The sequence below is a fragment of the Anastrepha obliqua genome, chromosome 2 (genome assembly GCF_027943255.1).
Source record: "Anastrepha obliqua isolate idAnaObli1 chromosome 2, idAnaObli1_1.0, whole genome shotgun sequence".
In the NCBI taxonomy this organism is placed as follows: Eukaryota; Metazoa; Arthropoda; class Insecta; order Diptera; family Tephritidae; genus Anastrepha; species Anastrepha obliqua.
In genome coordinates, this window is record NC_072893.1 from 89,238,656 (window position 1) to 89,259,011 (window position 20,356).

Here is a 20,356-nt window from a genome sequence, read left to right on the forward strand (position 1 = left end):
ATTTAAGTGTAGAATCTCATTACAAAATTTCAATATTTGAGTTTGAAGCTGAGCCCAATATTTAGATGCCTTAGGTCCATATAGGTTGAAGCAGATATTTATATAGAAGAATTTTATTCTTCAGTGATGCTGTTGAGCTTTAACCTAGTACTCGTATAGTGAACGAGCTCCACTGCGTATGAAGAGTTTAGCACTCTGAAAATGGAAAATATAATTTTTTTATATACTGCACACAATGATACCAATAGGCGACAAATTCGCTCCACGTTGCGCGCTCTTTTGATGCCAGCTTTGCCTACCGAATTTTCAGTTACGAAAAAGACTATTATTGCATGTATGCATTCATGGCTCATCTGCAAAATAAAAACTATTTCACTATAAACTGGCCTTTATCAATGAATTCAAAAACGGGTGTGCTAGAAACCTACCAAATACCTAAACTATTTTCGAATTTTAAGAGGCCGGCGCGCGCATTTTATGTAAAAGTGTAACTTAAAAACCTGCTTTTTGTATTTGTACTTTTTTTTTTGTTTTATTGAGTCCATGATTTCGAAATCCTACAGACTTATTTGCTACGCGCTTCCTTTGGTAATTTAAGCTAAGTTTCAGTTTACTTAAAATAAGAAAGTAATGCATTTCTAAAGCCGAATCGGTCAAGGGAGTATTTTCATCATCATAGTAGGTTACTGAACTCAATAGAGCACAAGTAACTGGCTCATTCATAGCTTACTTAACGATGCAGGTATCAATACAAAATGTGGGGTACCGTCTACGAATTTCAACAGGAACATAAACAGAACGCGTTCAATTCTTTTATTGAGCCATTACCGCCAAAATAATGTATCCTACACCATAATCGATTTTTGTTTTGTTATCGAAATCGATAGTTCAACATCATTTGCATCATCTGTCAAAATTTCATGGCTGTAGATTAAACCGTTATGATTTTACAACAAAAACAATTTTAATGTAAATGCATATGGTGACTTGTTTACATTTTCTTTGAATGCTTTTGTGGGATACAATTAAATTCTCTTTTAAAATAAATGAAACACAAGGGGAAAAAATAAAAAAAAAACACAATTTTTTGAGACTTTAATTAAAGATAAAGCTTTAGAACAACAAAAGGATGGTAAACGAGGGTGTAATGAAATTTGCACAACTACTTTCCAATACCTTAAATTAGTCGATGAAAGAAAAACCCAGTCGATAGTCCATCTTTATTGTGATAGCTGCGCAGGACATAACAAAAACAGAGCTCTGCTTGCGACATTAACCTATTTTGTTGAAAATTCTAATTTTGTGACTAATATAAAAATCACATACTTGTTGCCTGGACACACCATGATGCCTGTTGATTCGATACATAGTACAATTGAATCGTTTATTCGGAATAGGACTATTTGGGCTCCAAGTGAGTGGTACAAAATAATATCAAATGCAAGAACTAACCCAAGAAAATATAATTGTATTGAATTAACTAACAGTGATTTTAAAGACTGGAAGACATTTTCACAGGCGTTACTTCCAAATTCAGTGAAAATTCAATTTACAAAATTACGCTCTGTTACATTGGAAAAAAATATTCCAAATATTACTCTTAAATATGGCTACTTTGATGAATCTGAAACCATAAATTATGATCTAGATTCAATTCCACGATCCAGACGAAACTCCGAAATAGTTTGTGAGGGACCTACTCAATTATATGATGATATATTAAACATTTCTTCTGCTAAATATAAGGATTCGAAAACGCTTTGCGATAGAAAAACTTTACCCGTAAAATTCCAACACGAGTATTTAAATTTAAAATGGGATGGATCTGTTAAAGATTTGCTACCTGAAACCGACCAGGAAGATAGTATTTAGCGTTCTTTATATATTTTTATCTATCGTTATTCAAGTTTACAAGATTTTAATATGAATAGCATTACTTTGTTAACAGAAAACTTTAAATATATGAATTACATTACTTTATTTTTGTTTGATCGAATATACTAAGAAATGTATACATTTATTTTCTTTTTTTAATCAAATGTAATTTAATTTGAAGGACTAAGTAAAAAAATTAAATAAAAAAAATACGGGAAGTCACTTCCTTAAAATAAATGTTTGTGTAACCCACACACTTTTTTAATAATAGGTTGCCAGAAGGAAAGCAAAAAAAATGTATCCCACAAAAACAACCCTTATGATGCAAATATCTATTTAAAATTATTAAAATTAAATGTATTACACAAAAAAATATTTACATTATAAATATTAAAATAATGGCTTTATTAAAACTGATTTAATTTAAAAAAAAACCTTCCCCTGTAAAATTTCGAGTTTGTGGGATACATTTTTTCGGCGGTTATGGCTCGTTATTATATAGTAGATATTACAGAACGGATTCCATATCAAAGAGCCATACTAAAATTTTGATCGCACAATTGCCAAAGTTTCAAATCGTTTGCATAGGGTAATATTTTATTTAGAATACTTGAATCAACGACCAGCGTCATTAATAAAAAGTATAAACAAATTAGGACCATTAATGCTACCTTATGGTACGCTTGAAGTTGTCACAAATTTGAGTGAAACCCTAGATTTTCAAGTTTCCAGGGAACTAAAAATCCTTTCAAAGGGACGCCTAGTTGTTAGGGAAGAATAATTCCTAGACAGTACCTTATTTTATGTCATCTTTCACATTTGTCAAGTAGGCAGACTTACAATTTTACAGCAGAGCCACGCGTTAAAATTATTGAAACTTTTAATGAAAATGATCGATCTTTAAAAACAACATTTCCAAAAATTCGTGATTTTTTGATGGAAATAATCGTCCGAAGTGGTTCTGGGGAAAGAGGATAGAAAAGGTCTGCCAGACCAGAATTGTAGTTTTTTTAAAAGATAAATCTATTCACCCAACAGCGATTCCAGAGCTGAAGCACAATATTCGCATCAAGGTTACTGAACTCAATACGCTAATAATGGAGTTAGTCCTTGAAAATTTTTATTCTCATATGACAGCCTATAGATGTGCTCATGGTGGATGTTTAAATTATCACATTTTCCACATATAACTGCTACGAGTTGTATTTTGATTAAATGTGAGTATAGTGAAACTTGAAAGGATATACATTTTGGCATGTTTTATTTAAAAGCAGCATCTAGGCGCGTCTCTTGAAGCACCCTTTATTTTGTGCGCGCCCCTCTAAATGCCTTCGAAAAATCGTACTCGTATATGGTATCAACTTGAGGAGTTCATATGACACTGTTTTTGGTAGTGTAGCAAATGATCGCTTCGACTGAATGAAATTCCATAACGATTTTGGATTAGATTTGATATTATTCTCAAAGCCTATCTCATAATTTTTGTAAAGGAACTTATTATATCTATCTTCTTCTTTTTAATTGGCGCGATAACCGCTTACATGATTTTGGCCCAGCTTAACAAAGCGCGCCAGTCGTTTCTTTCTCGTTCTAACCGGTGCCACTTGGACACACCAAGTGAAGCCAAGTCCTTCACCACTTGATCTTTCCAACGCAGATGAGGCCTTCCCCTTCCTCTTCATCGAATACTTTCAAAGCCGGAGCGTTTGTATCCATTCGGACGACATGACCCAGCCAGCGTAGACGCTGGATCTTTATTCGCTGCGCTATGTCTATGTCGTCATAAAGCTCATACAGCTCATCGTTCCATCGCCTGCGATATTCGCCGTTGCCAACGTGCAAAGGTCCACAAGTCTTCCGCATAATCTTTCTCTCAAACACTCCAAGCGTCGCTTCATCGGATATTGTCATCGCCCACGCTTCTGCGCCATACGTTAGGACGGGCATGATGAGACCCTTGTAGAGTGTTAGTTTTGTTCGTCGAGAGAGGACTTTACTGCTCGTTTGTCTACCAAGTCCAAAGCAGCACTTGCTGGCAAGAGAGATTCTACGTTGGATTTCAAGGCTGACATTATTATAGGTGTTAATGCTGGTTCGTAAATATACGAAGTCTTTTATAACCTCGAAATTATAACTGTCAACAGTGACGTGGGTGCCGATACGCGATTGCGCTGACTGTTTGTTTGAGGACAGCAGGTACTTCGTTTTGTCCTCGTTCACCACCAGACCCATTCGCTTTGCCTCGTTATCCAATTTGGAGAAGGCAGAACTAACAGCGCGGTTGTTATGGCCGATGATGTCAATATCATCAGCATACGCCAACAATTGTACGCTCTTATAAAATATTGTGCCTGAACGATTAAGTTCTGCGGCTCGTACGATCCCCTCCAACATCTATATATGTACCTAAATAATTGGCGCTCCTCCTATTCGTGATGTGTCTTGATATTTTTATACAAATGGATGTACCTACAGATTTATGCCGACTCCGAATTCCGATGATTTTTTATAAGTGGCTTTTTCAAGGCAGAAATACACTCGAGGTTTGCCATCGTCTGCCAAGGGGCGATCGATATTAAAAAAAAAAGATGTCTACAATTTGGTGTTTTATGCCCGGAATTTCGAATTTGTGCACTTCCAAATGGCTACCAACCCTTTCGGCCTTATTAAGGCGGTTAAATTCATTCATATAATAAAGTATTTAGATTTATACTGGATGGAGCCTGATTCCGTATAGATCTTATTCAACCTACTCCGTTGATCATTAAGTTTCTTTAGGCAATTTCCAAACTCTCTTAGTAAACTGAGGAATATTTGTACTTATTAATGATATTAGAAATTTTTCTTTTAAAGATCTCAAACAGTCTAGAAGGTTACGGCTATGAAAAACATTTCAAAATGAAATTTTACCACAGATACACTACGAATGCCACTGTGAAATATATGTTTGGCGGATTGATTGAATGGATTTTGTTCGACATTTTTGGAACGTTGCAAGTTGCCAAGTTGCCAGTACGTTTGTACGTATGTGCATACCTAAGTACGTATGGATGCATGGAGCCAAACAAACAGACAACAGTTTGAGTATTCCGAACAGGCAGGGCAAATACACAAGTTGTCGGTAAGTGAGTCCATTATGGTATCCAAAATTTCTGTGTATTAGCCTGCGCATTTATGCATGTATGTATATGTGTTTGTATGTATGTGCGCACATAAAGCATAAACGATTCGAATCAATTGAATTGAAGCAATTGGCCGCAATCAAGTAGCGGTTTTAAACGCACGTGAGTGCTGCTATTGTCGCTGCCGCTGCCACTGCCACTAACGCTGTTGGTGCTGTGACTGTTATTGCTTGTTGTTACTGTTGTTGCAAGAGAAACATTGTAGTAGCTGGCAACATTTATCGAGACCTATTGCTAGAGCACAAAAATTGTTGTTTAAACGTAGCGTTGCACACATATTTACATATATGTATGTATGCATGCATGCAAGTATGAATTAGTGAAAAATCGTATGTTGGTGTTATTGAAGGTGATTGTGTGGAAGTTGTTGCTGTTGCCCATTCCTATTGGTGGCATGACATTTGTATGCGACCAAATGAGTGCGACAATCAGCATTGTGCACCAAACGATCGAACTTCATCAAACTGACTAACTGACTGACTGTGCGTTCGCCTGCCTCCCTGCCGACCTGCACGCTTGCCTGCCTGCCTGGCTATCACTTTCGGTATTTGGCTGATTGGTCGCAGCACACAATAAGACGTTGGCACCCATAATTGGCCGGATCAGTGTTGACGCTTTCGCGGTCGATGACAAACTCCACGGTGCGCGTTGTTATAGCCTGCCTACTTGCTGACTTGACTGTGTGCCTGCCAAGAAATACTCGTAAATTGTCGAACCAACTTGTAGTTGTAGTTAGAGTTGCACCACTCATAGACGTTGCCATTTTCCCAGCAAAGCAAACGGCTGTGAGACCGTAATACGACAATTTATTGTAGTGAATTTAAAGAAAGTATTTGTGCTGTTCGTATTTATTTTCATTTATTATTATTTTTTCCGTTTGGACTTGGCAGTGACAGACTAAAGCCATTAAATGGACGAATGAATGGCTAAAACAGGGGTGAGACGCAATTGAAGGCAAACACAGTGAACTGAACTGAATGAATGATTTCTTCTGGTTTTGCTGGAATAGTGAAATTTCGCAAACAACAATAAAATAGAAAAATAAAAAATTACCAAAAGAATATGAAAAGAAATAAACTGAACATTCGCCATTGTTAAAAAGTGATAGTCGTAGGTAAAGAATAACAATACGCTGTGCAAACGAAACAGCAAAATAGCAGCTAAAAAGAAATCAAGTAGAAAAATAAACTGCTAAAAGGTCTATCTACCATTACTTGCGTGAAAAGGCTTCGAGAAAAATCCCAAAAATGGAACCACTTTTTTTGTTTTTTTTTTTTTTTTGGTGTCGAAAATAAATACGATGTGATCTACACTGATAAATAAGTGTCAAATTTACTTTACAAATTGAAAATAAATATTGCATTAAGATTAATAGAGCACCAAGATGTAACGAGGCGTATACTAATACATACACATATTCCATTATCGAAAACATTATTAAATTGAATGTGTTGTCAAAGGCAAGCTATATTTTAATGTAAAGCGCCTGATTCGTCCTCGGCAACATGGTTTTGTAGTTGACAGATCTAAGTTATCGGACTTATCAGTTTGGAGGTTGCCACGTCGCAGGTTTCCAGAGTGGATACTAAATTGACGCGATATTCACGGACTTCTCTAAAGCTTTCGATAAAGTCTTCCATACGATTTTAGTAACTAAATTGGCATTTTTTCGGTTTTCATTCGACTTTCTGATTGAATTCGATCCTATTTAATAAAGAGGTTCAACACTGTAGTTATCGATGGGTTTTCTTCGAAACAGTACATATATTGGCACTTCTGGTATACCTCAGGGTACTTTTTAAGACCTTTATAATTTGTTTTGTTTATTAATGATATTTGTTCGTGCATTTACTTTGCTGATTTGCAGTCTGAGCTGAAAATTTATTTTCCTCATGAATAGTCTACTTCCTAATATTGAAACGTGTCATAAAACCACTTCAAAACCCCCTGAATACCTCTTATCATATTAATTATATCGTACATATATTGCTTCGTCTGATGGGTTTAAAGATTTAGGGGTATTCTTTGATTCAATGCCAAATTTTATCACGCCCACAAATTGTGTCGTTTTCAATACACATCCTATGCTCGCTTTTGTAAGACGTCACTCATCCCATTTAACTTACCCATATACAAGGGGGGTTCAATAAGTACAAAATGAGGAGACCATTTTTTCCAATTTTTTTTTTTTCATTTTTCAACAAAGCCCCTTTTTAGAAAGATACACTTCTCCCAACCCACCGACCATTATTTTTAACCCCAAAAAATTGGATTTGTCAAACTTTCCAAATTACGCCTATGTCTCGTCGATAACTTCATCGTTTGAACTAAATTTTTTTCCCGCGAGATTCTCCATGCTAGGGAACAACAAAAGGTCGGAGAGAGACAAATTGGGTGAATACGGGGGGTGCGTGGTGAAACAGCAACTTCTTTTTCGGCCGTGTCTCCTTCCATTGTTTGTGAAAGTGTTCCAATAACTCACTGTAGTATTGTTCAGTGATCGCTCTTCTTCTTTCTAAGAAATCCATGAGGATGACGTCGTTCGTATCCCAAAAAATAGTCGCCATTAGCTTTCCGGCCGATGGGACTGTCTTTGTGTTCTTTGGAACACACTCACCGGGAGAAATAAGTTGTTTTGATTGTTGCTTAGTTTCTGGTGTGTAATGATGAACCCAGGTTTCATCAACGGTGACAACTCCAACATTTCTACGGATTGCTAAGTGCGTTTTAAGTTTTGAAACTCTTAAAAACACCCTTAACTATCAAACAGCAAGAACTTTACAGCTTAAGGAACATGTGAGTTCGTTTTTGTTTTTTAGTTTTTTTACCTAATCTTATTTCAGAAAATATCATAAGCGGCAAAACAAAACTCCTTTACTTTCCTTTTGGTCATCAACTTTTCCAAAAGGATACAAAAAATTCTTAGCAACGATAAAAGAGGAGTTTCGATTAATCGCTAGGGGCGGCGATGTGTTTTTAGGTCGCTATCGAGATTAACGAATTTACAGAAGTGAACGTGGTACTGGCCATTTTTCAAAATTTTACTTTCGTCGTATATTAATTTTAGCACGAGTGCGCAAGAAAGGGCAGACGGATGGACAGACATGCCTAAATCAACTACTCTCATCATTCTAAGCCTAAGGGAAATTAGTTCGTAGCGTTTTTACCGAACACTTTTATTTAAACAAATAACAAGAATTATATCAATAAGTGAATCAATTACTCGCCGTTACTATTTAGAGCTTGTTCCCACCTCTCGACCAATTTGTTGATGCCAAAGAAGTTATTGAGCCAGTTTTTAAGGATCTCTTTGTTGTCGAAGATAATGCCCTTCATGTGGCTCAACAGGGAGCGGAAGAGATGGTAATCGGTCGGTGTAAGGTACGGAGAACACGGCGGCTGCTGAAGGACCTCCCATTCGAGCTCTTAGAGTGCGGCTTTGACGACTTGTGCAACATGAGGCCTGGCGTTGCCGCGCACTCCTTTCTTTGCTTCATATTGATGTTTAGGCAGCATTTGTCATCTCTCGTGACGATTCGATACAAAAAGCGCTGTTTACGACCACGTGTTGCTCGATGACGGTCGAGATGCTGAGAAGCAATTTGAAGATGACTTCTTTTGTTTCCTCCCAATTTTTCGACAAATCCCATTGAATAAAGATGATTGAGAATCGCTTTATGGTCGCAATTCATTTTTTCCGCCAATTCTCGATTGGTTTGGCGACCGTTCTTCTTCAAAAGTGATTTGGGACGATCTTCATCGAATTCAGAAGGCCTTCCGCTGCGGGAAGTCTGACGTTTTTCATCCACGTCAAAATCGCTATTTTTCAACTTTGCAAATCATTTGCGTCCTGTAGACTCGCCTTTGACACCTTTTTCATACACGTCGCGGCCTCGATGAAATGCAAAGAAGATGAGGTGTTGAAAATGTTGATTTTTGCTTCCTGGGTATCCCATTTCTAAGCCTCAAAACTAAAAGAGGGTCCGCCATATAACTTTACGAAATTAAAAATGCTATAAAAAAGAAACTACTCAATATTTTTCCAAACTGTTTTTTTTTTATTTTGAAGTGCAACCCTTCCGGTTAATAATGGAACACAACTTCATTCATATGGCTGCCTCGGCTAGCCATGCGGTCCAATTTTTCAACACATTTTCGATTGTATGCGGCTGTATTTCAGCTATGACATCACGTATGTTGGTCTTCAATGCATCAATTGTTGCTGGTTTGTTGGCATAATACTGGTCTTTGACGGCACCCCAAAGATAATAATCCAACGGCGTCAAATCGCAGCTCCGAGGCGGCCAAACGATATCAGAATTTCGGCTGATAATGCGATCTTCGAAGACAGTGCGCAAAAGATTGATCGTAGCATTCGCTGTGTGGCACAGATTCTGCAACATTACCATGATTTTCAAAGTAATGTCGCAATATTTCCCAGCGTTCTTTGAGCGTATACACAACCATTTTCGTTCAGCGGAAGAATAAAACTAATTTTCTGTCAAATCAGATGACAGTTATTTTACTGAATGGTATTCTTCAAATAATACCTAGTTCAAATCCATAACGATAGATGGCGGGCCCTTTAAAACATTAAATAACTAAAACAATGCAACTAACATAGTTTTGTGGAGCAGAAAGAGGTATATCGAATGAATACTTACCCTATGCCAAGCAGCAAACAAATCGTTGTAAAAAAAAGCAAATATAAAAACGCTATGAACTTGGTCTTTCCAACGTAGATAAGGACGATATGTTTTTGCGAATTCCACCAGGGTATTTCGAAAAGAGCACCTTCTTTGTTCTAGCGTCATTGTCCATTCGCTCAACGTGACCAGCCAGCGCAGCAGTTACTTTTTATTAAAGTTTTATAAAATTTTTGTATACACATTATTCCCAGCTTTTCCATCAAAAGCCAAAGTATTTTAATTTTATTCATTTGTTATACGGGATAGAGCTTGCCACCGCAAAACATTATGTGACTGGGAACAGGAATCGATTAGATTGAAATGGAAGACCTATTGGCATTATCGGTATTTCATTTAAGGGGTAACACCACTGTACACACGTAAAATAAACACGATTTTTAAAGAATTTTTTTGTATAGAAGGAAAGGGAAAACAATCACTCTGACTTGGGTAGTTATTACTTATATACTAAAATACAAAACTACAAAGTTTGATCGAAAAAATTTACAAAATGGCGGCATTGGAGACATTTTTGTAATGTGGTTTCTCTTGAAGGAGCTCCGCGGCACGCAGCACAGAGGGTGCAAATTTTAATCTGGAACAAAGAAACATTTTTTTTCTTAATCTAGATAAGAATAGCTAGAGAAACACGTAGGGGATTTAAAAAATATTTATTTTTGTGGAATTAGCAAGCATTTGAAGGAAAAAACTCTATTTTGGACTAAAAAAACGGCACTTAAATAATTATAACAATCGTTTAAATTAATCTATCGAAAATCCCCTACGCTCTTCTCTTAGGAAGGTTATTATACAAACGTAGTGAAAAACCTGATTAAAAATATTTAAAATTGTTTGAGTTATGCTGCGTGCCAATTTCAGAAAACGTGTTTTGAGAAAAACGCGTTTAAAGTTTGGAAATTTGGAGAAGTCGTTAGGTAGCAGTCACTAACGCTTGGTTAAAAGCTTAAAATATTTATGAAATAGACTTCGGTAACGTATAAAAGTTTTTGTTCTGTATTTTAAAAGGTTCAAAGAATTTTTTAAGCTTATAAAAAAAAAATCAGTGTTTTGAAATTTCTACAGTGGTGTTACCCCTTAATTAAAATGCTTTCTCCAGCACCACAACCAGCCAAATTGCACACTCAATCATATGCATTTTATTTAGCAGCCTAGTTCCATTGCATAATGTTGGTAAGTTTAGATTTCTAATTTAATAATTAGTTTATGTAGCGGTACAAAAATTTAAAAACTCTATTTTGTAATATACTATCTCGTTGGAGTATCCACTACTGTGTCTAGGCATGGATAAGGCATCCAACATCCATCTGCTCATTGGCGACTATAAATATTGTTCGCTCTTTAAACCAGTCCAACGACTTAGTTTTAAGATTTCTAATTTCAGGGTATTCTTTGTCAATCAGATCTTCAACATTTTGAATAAAAATACAGATAATTGTTACATTGCTGGAAACTATCTGCTAGCTATTTTCAGTAAATCATTAGCAAAAAGTGCATTGTCCTCTCCGGAAGTAAGAATTCTCATATTTTAGAGCTGGAGTAGATTGATTTGCTAGTTTTTAATATAAATTATCCGATGTTTATTTCATTACAAAGAGGAAGGTATGCCGTTAATAGTGGAAAATAACGTCAGGCAAATGACCACCACGGCCACGCTTATAGGACAATATCCATTTCATGAAATTTTCTATAACTGAATTGTAAAGTGGCTGCCCTAAGTCCTCGATAGCCTCACGAATTCCATTTTTGAGGTCCTAAATCGACCCTGGGCTGTTGGTGTAGACCTTTTCTTTCACGTGGCCCCAGAGAAAAAAGAAACAAGGAGTTAAATCACAAGATCTCAGTGGCCAATTGTGATCACCTCTTCGAGAGATAACACGGTCCGGAAACTTTTCCCGTAAAAGATCAATGGTTTCGTTGCTTGTGTGGCACACAGCGCCGTCGTGTTGAAAATAAACCTTGTCCAGACAATACCATCCAATTCCGGCCATAAAAAATCGTTAATCATCTCTCGATAGCGCAACCCATTCACCTGCAACACCTGTTATTGGAAAACCTCTTACATTCTGAGATAGAAGAATGGCTAATTCCTCCCTGACTCTCATTTTCGATTGGATAAGTGGGCCGAATATCGTTACTTGATATTTTCAATAGTCCTTAGTGAAGCGTATGAAATGAAGATATGTTCTAGTTGGGTATGTACCAATACTCCGATTTCTAGAATTTTGAGATAGTTTAATTCGTGTTTAAAAAAAAAAAATAACATAATTGTTTACCTTTAATTTGTGTTTAATAGCCTGTCAGAAACTTTGAATTTCTATATTACTAATAAATGAATAAATAAATTCATTCATTTCTTGTTGGGTATTTGACCAAGCTCCCTCTCCAATTTTTGTGCGCGTCTTGATGTTGTTCCACAAATGGAGGGACCTCCATCGCAGAAATACACACGGAGGTTTGCCATTGCCTGCCGAAGGTTGGCCGCTATTAGAAAGCACTTTTTTTAAGCATGAATATTAATATGTAATTTATTTTAAGATAATAAATACTCTCAGTTTTTCGCAAAACATTATTGAAAAACTCGTTATCGTTTTCAACAATTTATAAGCCTTTTCCAGTGAACTAAATAAGCTTCAAGAGCAGTTTTCCATTAAATAATATTCGCAAAGTGAATTCCACTTTCACTTGGTATGTGAGAAACGCAAATTACTCTCCCAGTACATTCCTAACTACCCTAGTAACAACAAAACAAATGCTTTATTGACTTTTGACTTATAATCCTGAATAGAAATGTGAAGGCTTCCAAAATTAACTGTCATCATATTCGATTTTCTCCCTTTTCACAAAGAAAAACGTCTAAAACACACTGTACTAAGCGCATATGTATTAGTTTTCGCGCATTCGAAAAATATCGAACCTATTGAACACCTCCATGGCTTCACTGCCTCGGCTTAGATTTATTATGGGTTTAACTAGAAATATTATGAGCTCGATTGTCGCCACGCTTGCATTCAGCTGCATACATATGCACAAAATACACCACGCACACAATTCTACTCGTATATATGTTTGAAAGTATATAAAGTCATATTAAAATGCAGCAATGCAAATTTTGGTCACCAGACCAGTTCTACATCACTACCTCCTCCACCACCAGCACCAGCATATCATCATTCCTTTCATGCGAATCCCCTTGCCGACTTCACCGCAGTTGCTGACAAAATAAATTACGAAATTAAACACTTTTACGATTTTCAAGTTATTCAAAAACTAGATTTGATGTGTGATAAGCTTATTAGCTCGCTCAGGCCACGCTAGTCAGTTATTTGAGTTGCTTGACGCAGAATGTGGTCTTGATGAAGTTGTTTTCTTTCAGCTTTTTATTATGTTAACCATTTATAGTGTTGCTTTTTTCTTGTTGCTATTTTTTCTTTTCTTGGCAGCCTATTTATTGGACTAAATCAATATTTTATGGTTGGTTATAAGTAAGTTTCAAGGTTAAATGAAATAAAAGCATATGTAGATACATATGCATGATTGTTTTTTTATTACCTTACGCAATTGCGTGTGCAATGTTGTAGAGCGCACTGCTGAAGAAAGAAAAACCGCTTATTACACATTCTTTATTCCAGTTCTTCGCATATGAATGATTTATTAAAACAATAATAAATTCACTAAAGCCTCTTCGAATGAATTCAAAAAAGACGTTGAAAACGAAGTTCAGTTCTTCTCTAATGTATCCCTATTAGCGCCGTTTTTCGCCTCATGGCATCAATTATTGTTAAAGCGATTGGTTTATTTCAACAACAGAGAGCAGAGCCGTTCGATTTTAATTCGTGGAAATGTTATGCTCATACAGTTTATTGTAGCGTCGTGAACAATAGCTGTCACACATGAAAAAAGTGTCTGGACTTTTAAGAGAAAGATATGCCACCATAACACACCAAGAATTGTCTGAACAGATAGTCCGTAATGCATGGCTGTGCATTCATCAATAGGATAGAGCACAGCCATGACGACGTAGAGTGTAGCAAAGTAAGCAAATGCAGTATTCCAGTTGCACTGCACGTTTGATGAAAGGAAAGAAACGTGTGGAATTAACGTTCTGAATAATAATAAAATATATTTTAATATCGGGTGTTGTTTTTAAGAGCTTGAGTACTTAAAATGATAACACAAAGGAGAATTATTACTGGAATGCATTTTTTTATTATAATCGGTAGATAATATCATAACATTTACTTTTTGAATAGGATATCCGGCATATGTTCGCCGTGTCTGTTATTTATTTTCTATATTCGTTCAGTTCCATTTTTGACTACTTTTTCCAATAAATCTAGCCGTATGGCGTCAATGGTGGCTTGAATATTGCAAAAAATCGATTGTTAAGCGCGCTGTATAGTAGTTGCGCCGTCTTGGTAGAATCAAATGTCGTCGATCTATAGCTGATTAATTTATGGAGACAAAAATGTTGTAGGAACGAAATGTGGTCGATGTATAGGTGACTAATTTTTGGAAACAAAAATTCAGTCAGCATGGCTCGCTAGCGCTCGTCATTTCCTGTAATGGCAGCTCCTTCTGCTTTTCGAAAGAGGACCGATGCAGCCGCGAGTGATCGGTGAACTTCTCGAACAAATTTACTTGTTTGCGTTGTTCTAGCGTTAAATGATTCATGATGGCTTAGCAAACCTTACTGAACAGATATGTCAACACAGCTGATATTTATCGATAGCAAAAGTTCTCATGCAACTAAAAAAGCCCCCGATAGTTGCACTACACGATTGATGAAAGCAAACTGGTTGTGTGGAATTACCGTTCTGAATTAAAATATTTAATACAATCAGCGGCAATACTACGCAGATTTTTGCAGCGAGGACAGCAAATATATATTATGCTGTTGCGGAAATCGTAACCACAATTTAAGGCCAATTATGCAGTGCAACTTTAATACTGCATTTACGAACAAGCCTTCTTCTAGTAAGCTCTTCCAATCACCTTTTCAGATTATAGCATTTTTGAGTAAGAGAGTTCTGAAATTCAGTTTTGGAATTATTTGCGAAGTTAGCATGTGATGTACAAGGTGATATGCATGTCAGTGTTACTTACTCACTAGATGAGCCTTGGGGCTTTTGTCATAATTACGTAAATATAACTACTGATTTGCAGTACTGAAACTATTTACTCATTTGTTATTCATTCGATAACTTATTTAGCATTACTAGCATTAAATAATAGGTGCCTTCGTTTCGACACTTCTCTGCTGGCTTGACGAAAAATTTACATTTGCAAACTCACTATTTTCAATGCTTAGGCAAGTTAGACTGCGTTCATGCAGAGCAAATTTTGTTGCTTCAACGGTTCTCTTCGGGTGTTGCCCGCCGTGCTTATACACGACAACTCCGTTGCTTGCAATTATTCAGTTTTTAGTCTAAAGTCAACAACAACGAAAAGAACCAGAAAACAAACGGTATTGACAGAGCACGAGCCTGGCAAGTCACGAGGTCAAGGAACAAATGTTTCCCGGTGTAATCAACTATATATGTATCTATTTATATATAAAATGAATAATTTCACAGTTTTGACATCCACTTTGTAATATAATAAATTTTGTGATATTGCATTACAAATATTATGAAAACTGCTAACAAAAAAGTCATTACAAAAAGAAAATCAAATCATTTAACGCTCTCTATAAAAATTTTGAGACTTCAATTTAGGTAGAAAAGTATGCTCAAAAATAATCTAAACTATTCCTATGCAGTATGAGGTAATGCAGTAAAACCGAAACGTTCCAGTGATTTAAGATTTTCTCTATTTGGTAACAATTAGACAAACTCATATACAACAGTTTTAAGTCTATTATCTATCTATATAATTTTATGCTGTTGAAAGTAAATGTATGAATGGAATACGCAAAGATATAAATGACATGACCTATATTGTAAACCGAATATTCTTAATATTAAGAATGAAAGTAAGAAGCTTCTCAATTATTTATTATGCACTTCTACGGCGAGCTCTAAAAAAAGTAAGGCTAAGAGTCAGTTGGGTTTTTTCAAAACACAAGGCAACTATGGATGAGATAACAGATAAAAGAGAAAATAAAAGGTCAAAATCAGTTACCTTATACTTTCATATATGGAGGGAGCTTTTTATTTCCAGAAATACACTCCGAGTGTTGTCATTGCCTGCCGAAGGGCGGCCGCTATTAGAAAAATGTTGTTCTTCATTTTGGTGTTTCACAGAGATTCGAACCAACGTCTTCCGGATTCCGAATGGTAGCTAAGATTCCGTGTATATTCTCAAAAAAGAAGAGGTCAACAACCTTTTTTAACGTTCGACGGCTGCCAAAATAAAGACCAAGCAATTGGTACATGTATCGATCTATGTTTTAGAGATTATCAGTCCGAAAATAAGCCATAAGATAACTATATTTTCATTAAGGCATACTATTTTGTAAGTTTTGTATCTTTGAATAAAACTGAGCTATATATTATAACACCTTACTGTGTGTTTGTGACATAAATGCGACCCTGGTCTGTACCCAAAAATATCTACTATAGACCTTCGTAACAAATGTGTGACAGTACTAAAAAAAATAATTCTATAATGAGTTTGAGTTCCAGAGATATCCGGTGAGTTTCAAAAATATCCAGTGCAAAAACCACATTACTACATTTCTAGCTGGACTGCAGCACGCTTAAGTCCCTTTGGTACATATTAATCGCCAAGTTATTTCAGTAAATGATTTTGATAAACTTGAAGTTGTCTTCATTAAATGTTTTACGTTCACAAATCATATAGGTTATGTTCTTACTAAGTTTTACAGTAGTCCAGCTTTTTTCAAAGATCTTTACAACTCTTTAATTCGCTTTGTACTCCAACCGATAAAATTTGAAGGTCTCTTTCCCTCTTACAGTTGATTTTGTGTACTAATTAGTTTAGAGTCACAAGGAGAAGAATAATCCAACCTCTTGTGTTGAATTGACTGAACTTCTCGGGCTGATTAGTTTCAATATACCTAACAAAACTTTTTGTGTTCAAAATTCATTTTATCTCCATGTGCTAATAGCGAATTATCTTTCTCGTGCGCCTATAACCACATCACTTTTGAACTATAATAAAATCTGAAAATAAATATAAATACATACTTATTTTTTCTCTCTGAGGTCGGCTTTAAAATCATCCTTTGACGCTATGTACCGTTAGTTTACGATTATGTTGTTAACGATTACATTAGCAGTAAAGCCTGTAAAATATACCGGTCATGTCATAGACTAAATTAATCATATTGAAAATTAAGACTCTTCTATATATACAATAGATTATATTATTTTCTACCTCTATTCTGTAAGGTACTGTAACCATAGATTTAATAAAATGAAATAAAAAAATACTTCAGAGCAAAAGCAACTTTTTTTTGTCTTGTACAAAATGCAGTTCACCGCTTGTTTGACGTTGGTTTCGATGCTTTATGCGAAATGCTCTAGTTTTAATTTATAAACTTATTTTCAAGTAATTAGCATTTTATTTGCATAATATTTTCATATTCAAAAATGTACATGCATATCGTATGTATGTATGTATTATATTTGCGATCGCTGAAATGTTTAACCTTGACAATGAATCATCAACTCGAGTTTGCTGCTCGTATGCTATGTCTAATAATTGCTATTAAAATTATTTGTAGAGCATAACAAAGAGTATTGGCTTTCATTTCATGAACGCTCACTGCCATTGTTCGAATTTATGGCAATTTAAAAATACCTTCTTTTAATTTAACGACTTTGCTTGCGATTATCGTTAATAAAAATTCATGTCGAAAGATTTTGCTATGAAAAAGTAGGAATTACTGTGTTGGCGTTATGTGGCAGTTGTTAGAAAAATAAGATCGTACGATGAGATAGGTTAAAAAATGTTATGCGGTGTACAAATAGAAAATCTCAGTTTAACCCCAGCGCTAAATACTTGTCGAAAATTCAGATCAGAAATTTCGCACACAGTAAAATAGTTATTAAAATAGTTTTATTGCTTATCCAAATATTCTCCTTGGATGTCGCCTGCATTTGCTTGAACCAATTTTCAAACACTTTTACTACTCAAAAGTGGACATCTCCACAGCGAGCTGTTTAAATCAACGTGAGAGCTCGCATGGTCTTGGTGAGGGATGAGTGATCTTCGACGATTGGGTTTCCCTGAGTCTCTGAAAACTTCTGACAAACAATTGGTACAACCACTCAGTGCTAAGTTTTTCTAATGGTAAAGTTTGCAGATTTTCCGAAAAAACAGGCGACTATTCGTTTTCAGGTGCTTCTTCCGCGAACAACTTTTGTTGGAATAAACTCGTCTTTGAACACGCTAACTTACGATTGCGGAAACTCACCACCTATTACAATGTCACAGACATGCTTTGAACCATCTGAACCACCACCGCAGCTGAAGTTTTTCACTATTTCTTTACACCAATTGGCAAGGCCCCTTTTTTGGGTAATTTTCAAATTATGCAGTATCCAACGAGAAACGTTCACGTAATATGGAATGGGTGCTGCTTTCACTAATGACTAAGAATGCCTCTTTCTCGGGATATGTCACATGACGTTTGTGAACGGCCTTTATGGAATTCACCCTGCGAGGATCGGCGAACACGTTGGAATTCCTTGTATCAGCGTTGCACAGTGGCTAAAATCAAAGTAAGTTGATCATGGCACTCCTGTTTCGTTAATCCGTATCGAATTACATAATAAACTTTCAGTTTTCATTAATTAATTCCATTTTTTAGGCGAGATTGATTTTTTTACTCAATGGAAAAAGAACAAATAAAGCTCATAAGTGAAAACGTTATATGGAAGTCTATGCTGAAAGATACCAAACTTTTCGATAAAAATATCGAGTAACAGCTCATCACACGTAGTGTCGCAAAGGCTCAAAATATATAAATCCAACCTAACTTATCATTTGCTTAAAAACATTTCTTTCACATGCCTCTCTTTCAATTACCTTACGGTAAAGTTACACTTATTTTTCCATTTCAACCAGTAAATTAGCTTACTCAATTAGCAATTAACAACTGAAATTCTTTTACATTGTTTGATAATTTCTACACTTTATCTGGCCACAAATTTAGGAGATCCACTTCAATAGAATCATTTCACGCACAACTTCTTAATTTCTGACCTATTAAAATTAATAAATTTATAGTGTTTTGGGCCCTCTAATTTCCGTCTTATTTATGAATGATACTTACAGATGCTTTAAATTTGCCATAAGAAACTCAAAGGATGTGCTTAAGCTCCAGGTTGATTTTAATGAACTCGCTTCTTGATGAGCATATTTATATACCTCTTTAAATATTACAAAATGTTTTCAGGTCCTTTACCCCAAATCTTGCGATATTCCACGATCGTGATTTCATACCTCCAATAATGCCCTAAAATTTGTGGATGAGATCGAAGACGTTGAAGAAATGTTTAACTCTAATTTTTCCTTCTCAATTTTATTATCTCGAAATCACACTCCCATTTCCTTCTTATCATTCGCCCTTTTTATTAATGGGATTAAAGTCGCTTGAATGCAGAAGGGCGGTTCTGTCGCTTTCTTTTGTGTTTAATTAAGTTCAAAGTGACATTGATTGTGAGTTTCTAATGCAATTCATTAATATTCCGGCGAGAGCTTTACGGAGCTCTTATCCTTTTTATCTCAAGATATTCAAAACGAGTTGCGACTCCTAGGCGCATTGCTCGGGCTCTTCGCGAATTTAATAAGATCTCGAATTCCATTTTGTTAAATTTTACAATTTCTAAAAATCTATTATTTTCTTTATTGAATGCTTCATTCACATTTGCTAATATGGTTGTTATTGTTTTTTTAGTTTTAGCTCGTTTTATTTATCATTTCATTAATAAATGATTTGCATTAAATACAGTAAAAATAAAATAAAATAAATTTTTAAAATTTTTCTCAGAAGTTTACTGAAACTTACTTATCATCAACGACTATTACTGGTATAAAAATACCAGCTTCCGATTGAGAGGTGTCGCATAAACTGATAAAGAATATAATAACACTTAAGTGGCCAGCTCCTCCAGACAACGGGTTTTTCACTCATTTTTTGTGGCTCCTTTAATTTGCGCCGTGGAATCTACAGCCTCTTGTAATCAACTGAAATCAACCAGACAAAAAATGTTCATCAAAATAAGTTATTCTGCGCCGCACTTATTTCTTTTTAACGCAAAAAAATGAAAATTTGAAGTGAAAAGGAAACAAATTACGCTTTTTTAATACAAAATTTGATTCTTAACAGCGCACGTTCTATATCATCATCTTTCATCAGGAACACTTCTCCCAAAAAAGTATAACTTTTATATAATATACCAGGGAAAAAATATTATAATACAAACAACCCACATGGCAAAGTCCACGGCGGAACAGCAATTCTTATGAGAAATAGACTTTCTCTCTCATTTTCTAAAACCCTGTTGTGCCAATTACATGCAAGCCACATCGATATGCCAAAAAAAGTTTCATAAACTTGACCATTTCAGCGATATACTGATCTCCTCGTTTTTATATCATATTACAGATAAGCAATTTAAA

The 20,356-nt window shown here is 35.5% G+C and overlaps 1 protein-coding gene across 1 annotated transcript in view; it reads left to right on the top strand.

Annotated features, from left to right (window-relative positions):
- Positions 1–4,770: 4,770 nt before the first annotated feature.
- LOC129238656 (uncharacterized) overlaps positions 4,771–20,356 on the top strand; it is a 74,791-nt gene continuing 59,205 nt past the window's right edge. Inside the window, exon 1 of the mRNA XM_054873757.1 lies at positions 4,771–4,996. The gene's annotated coding sequence lies outside the window, so the exon portion shown is untranslated. The remainder of the gene's footprint in view (positions 4,997–20,356) is intronic.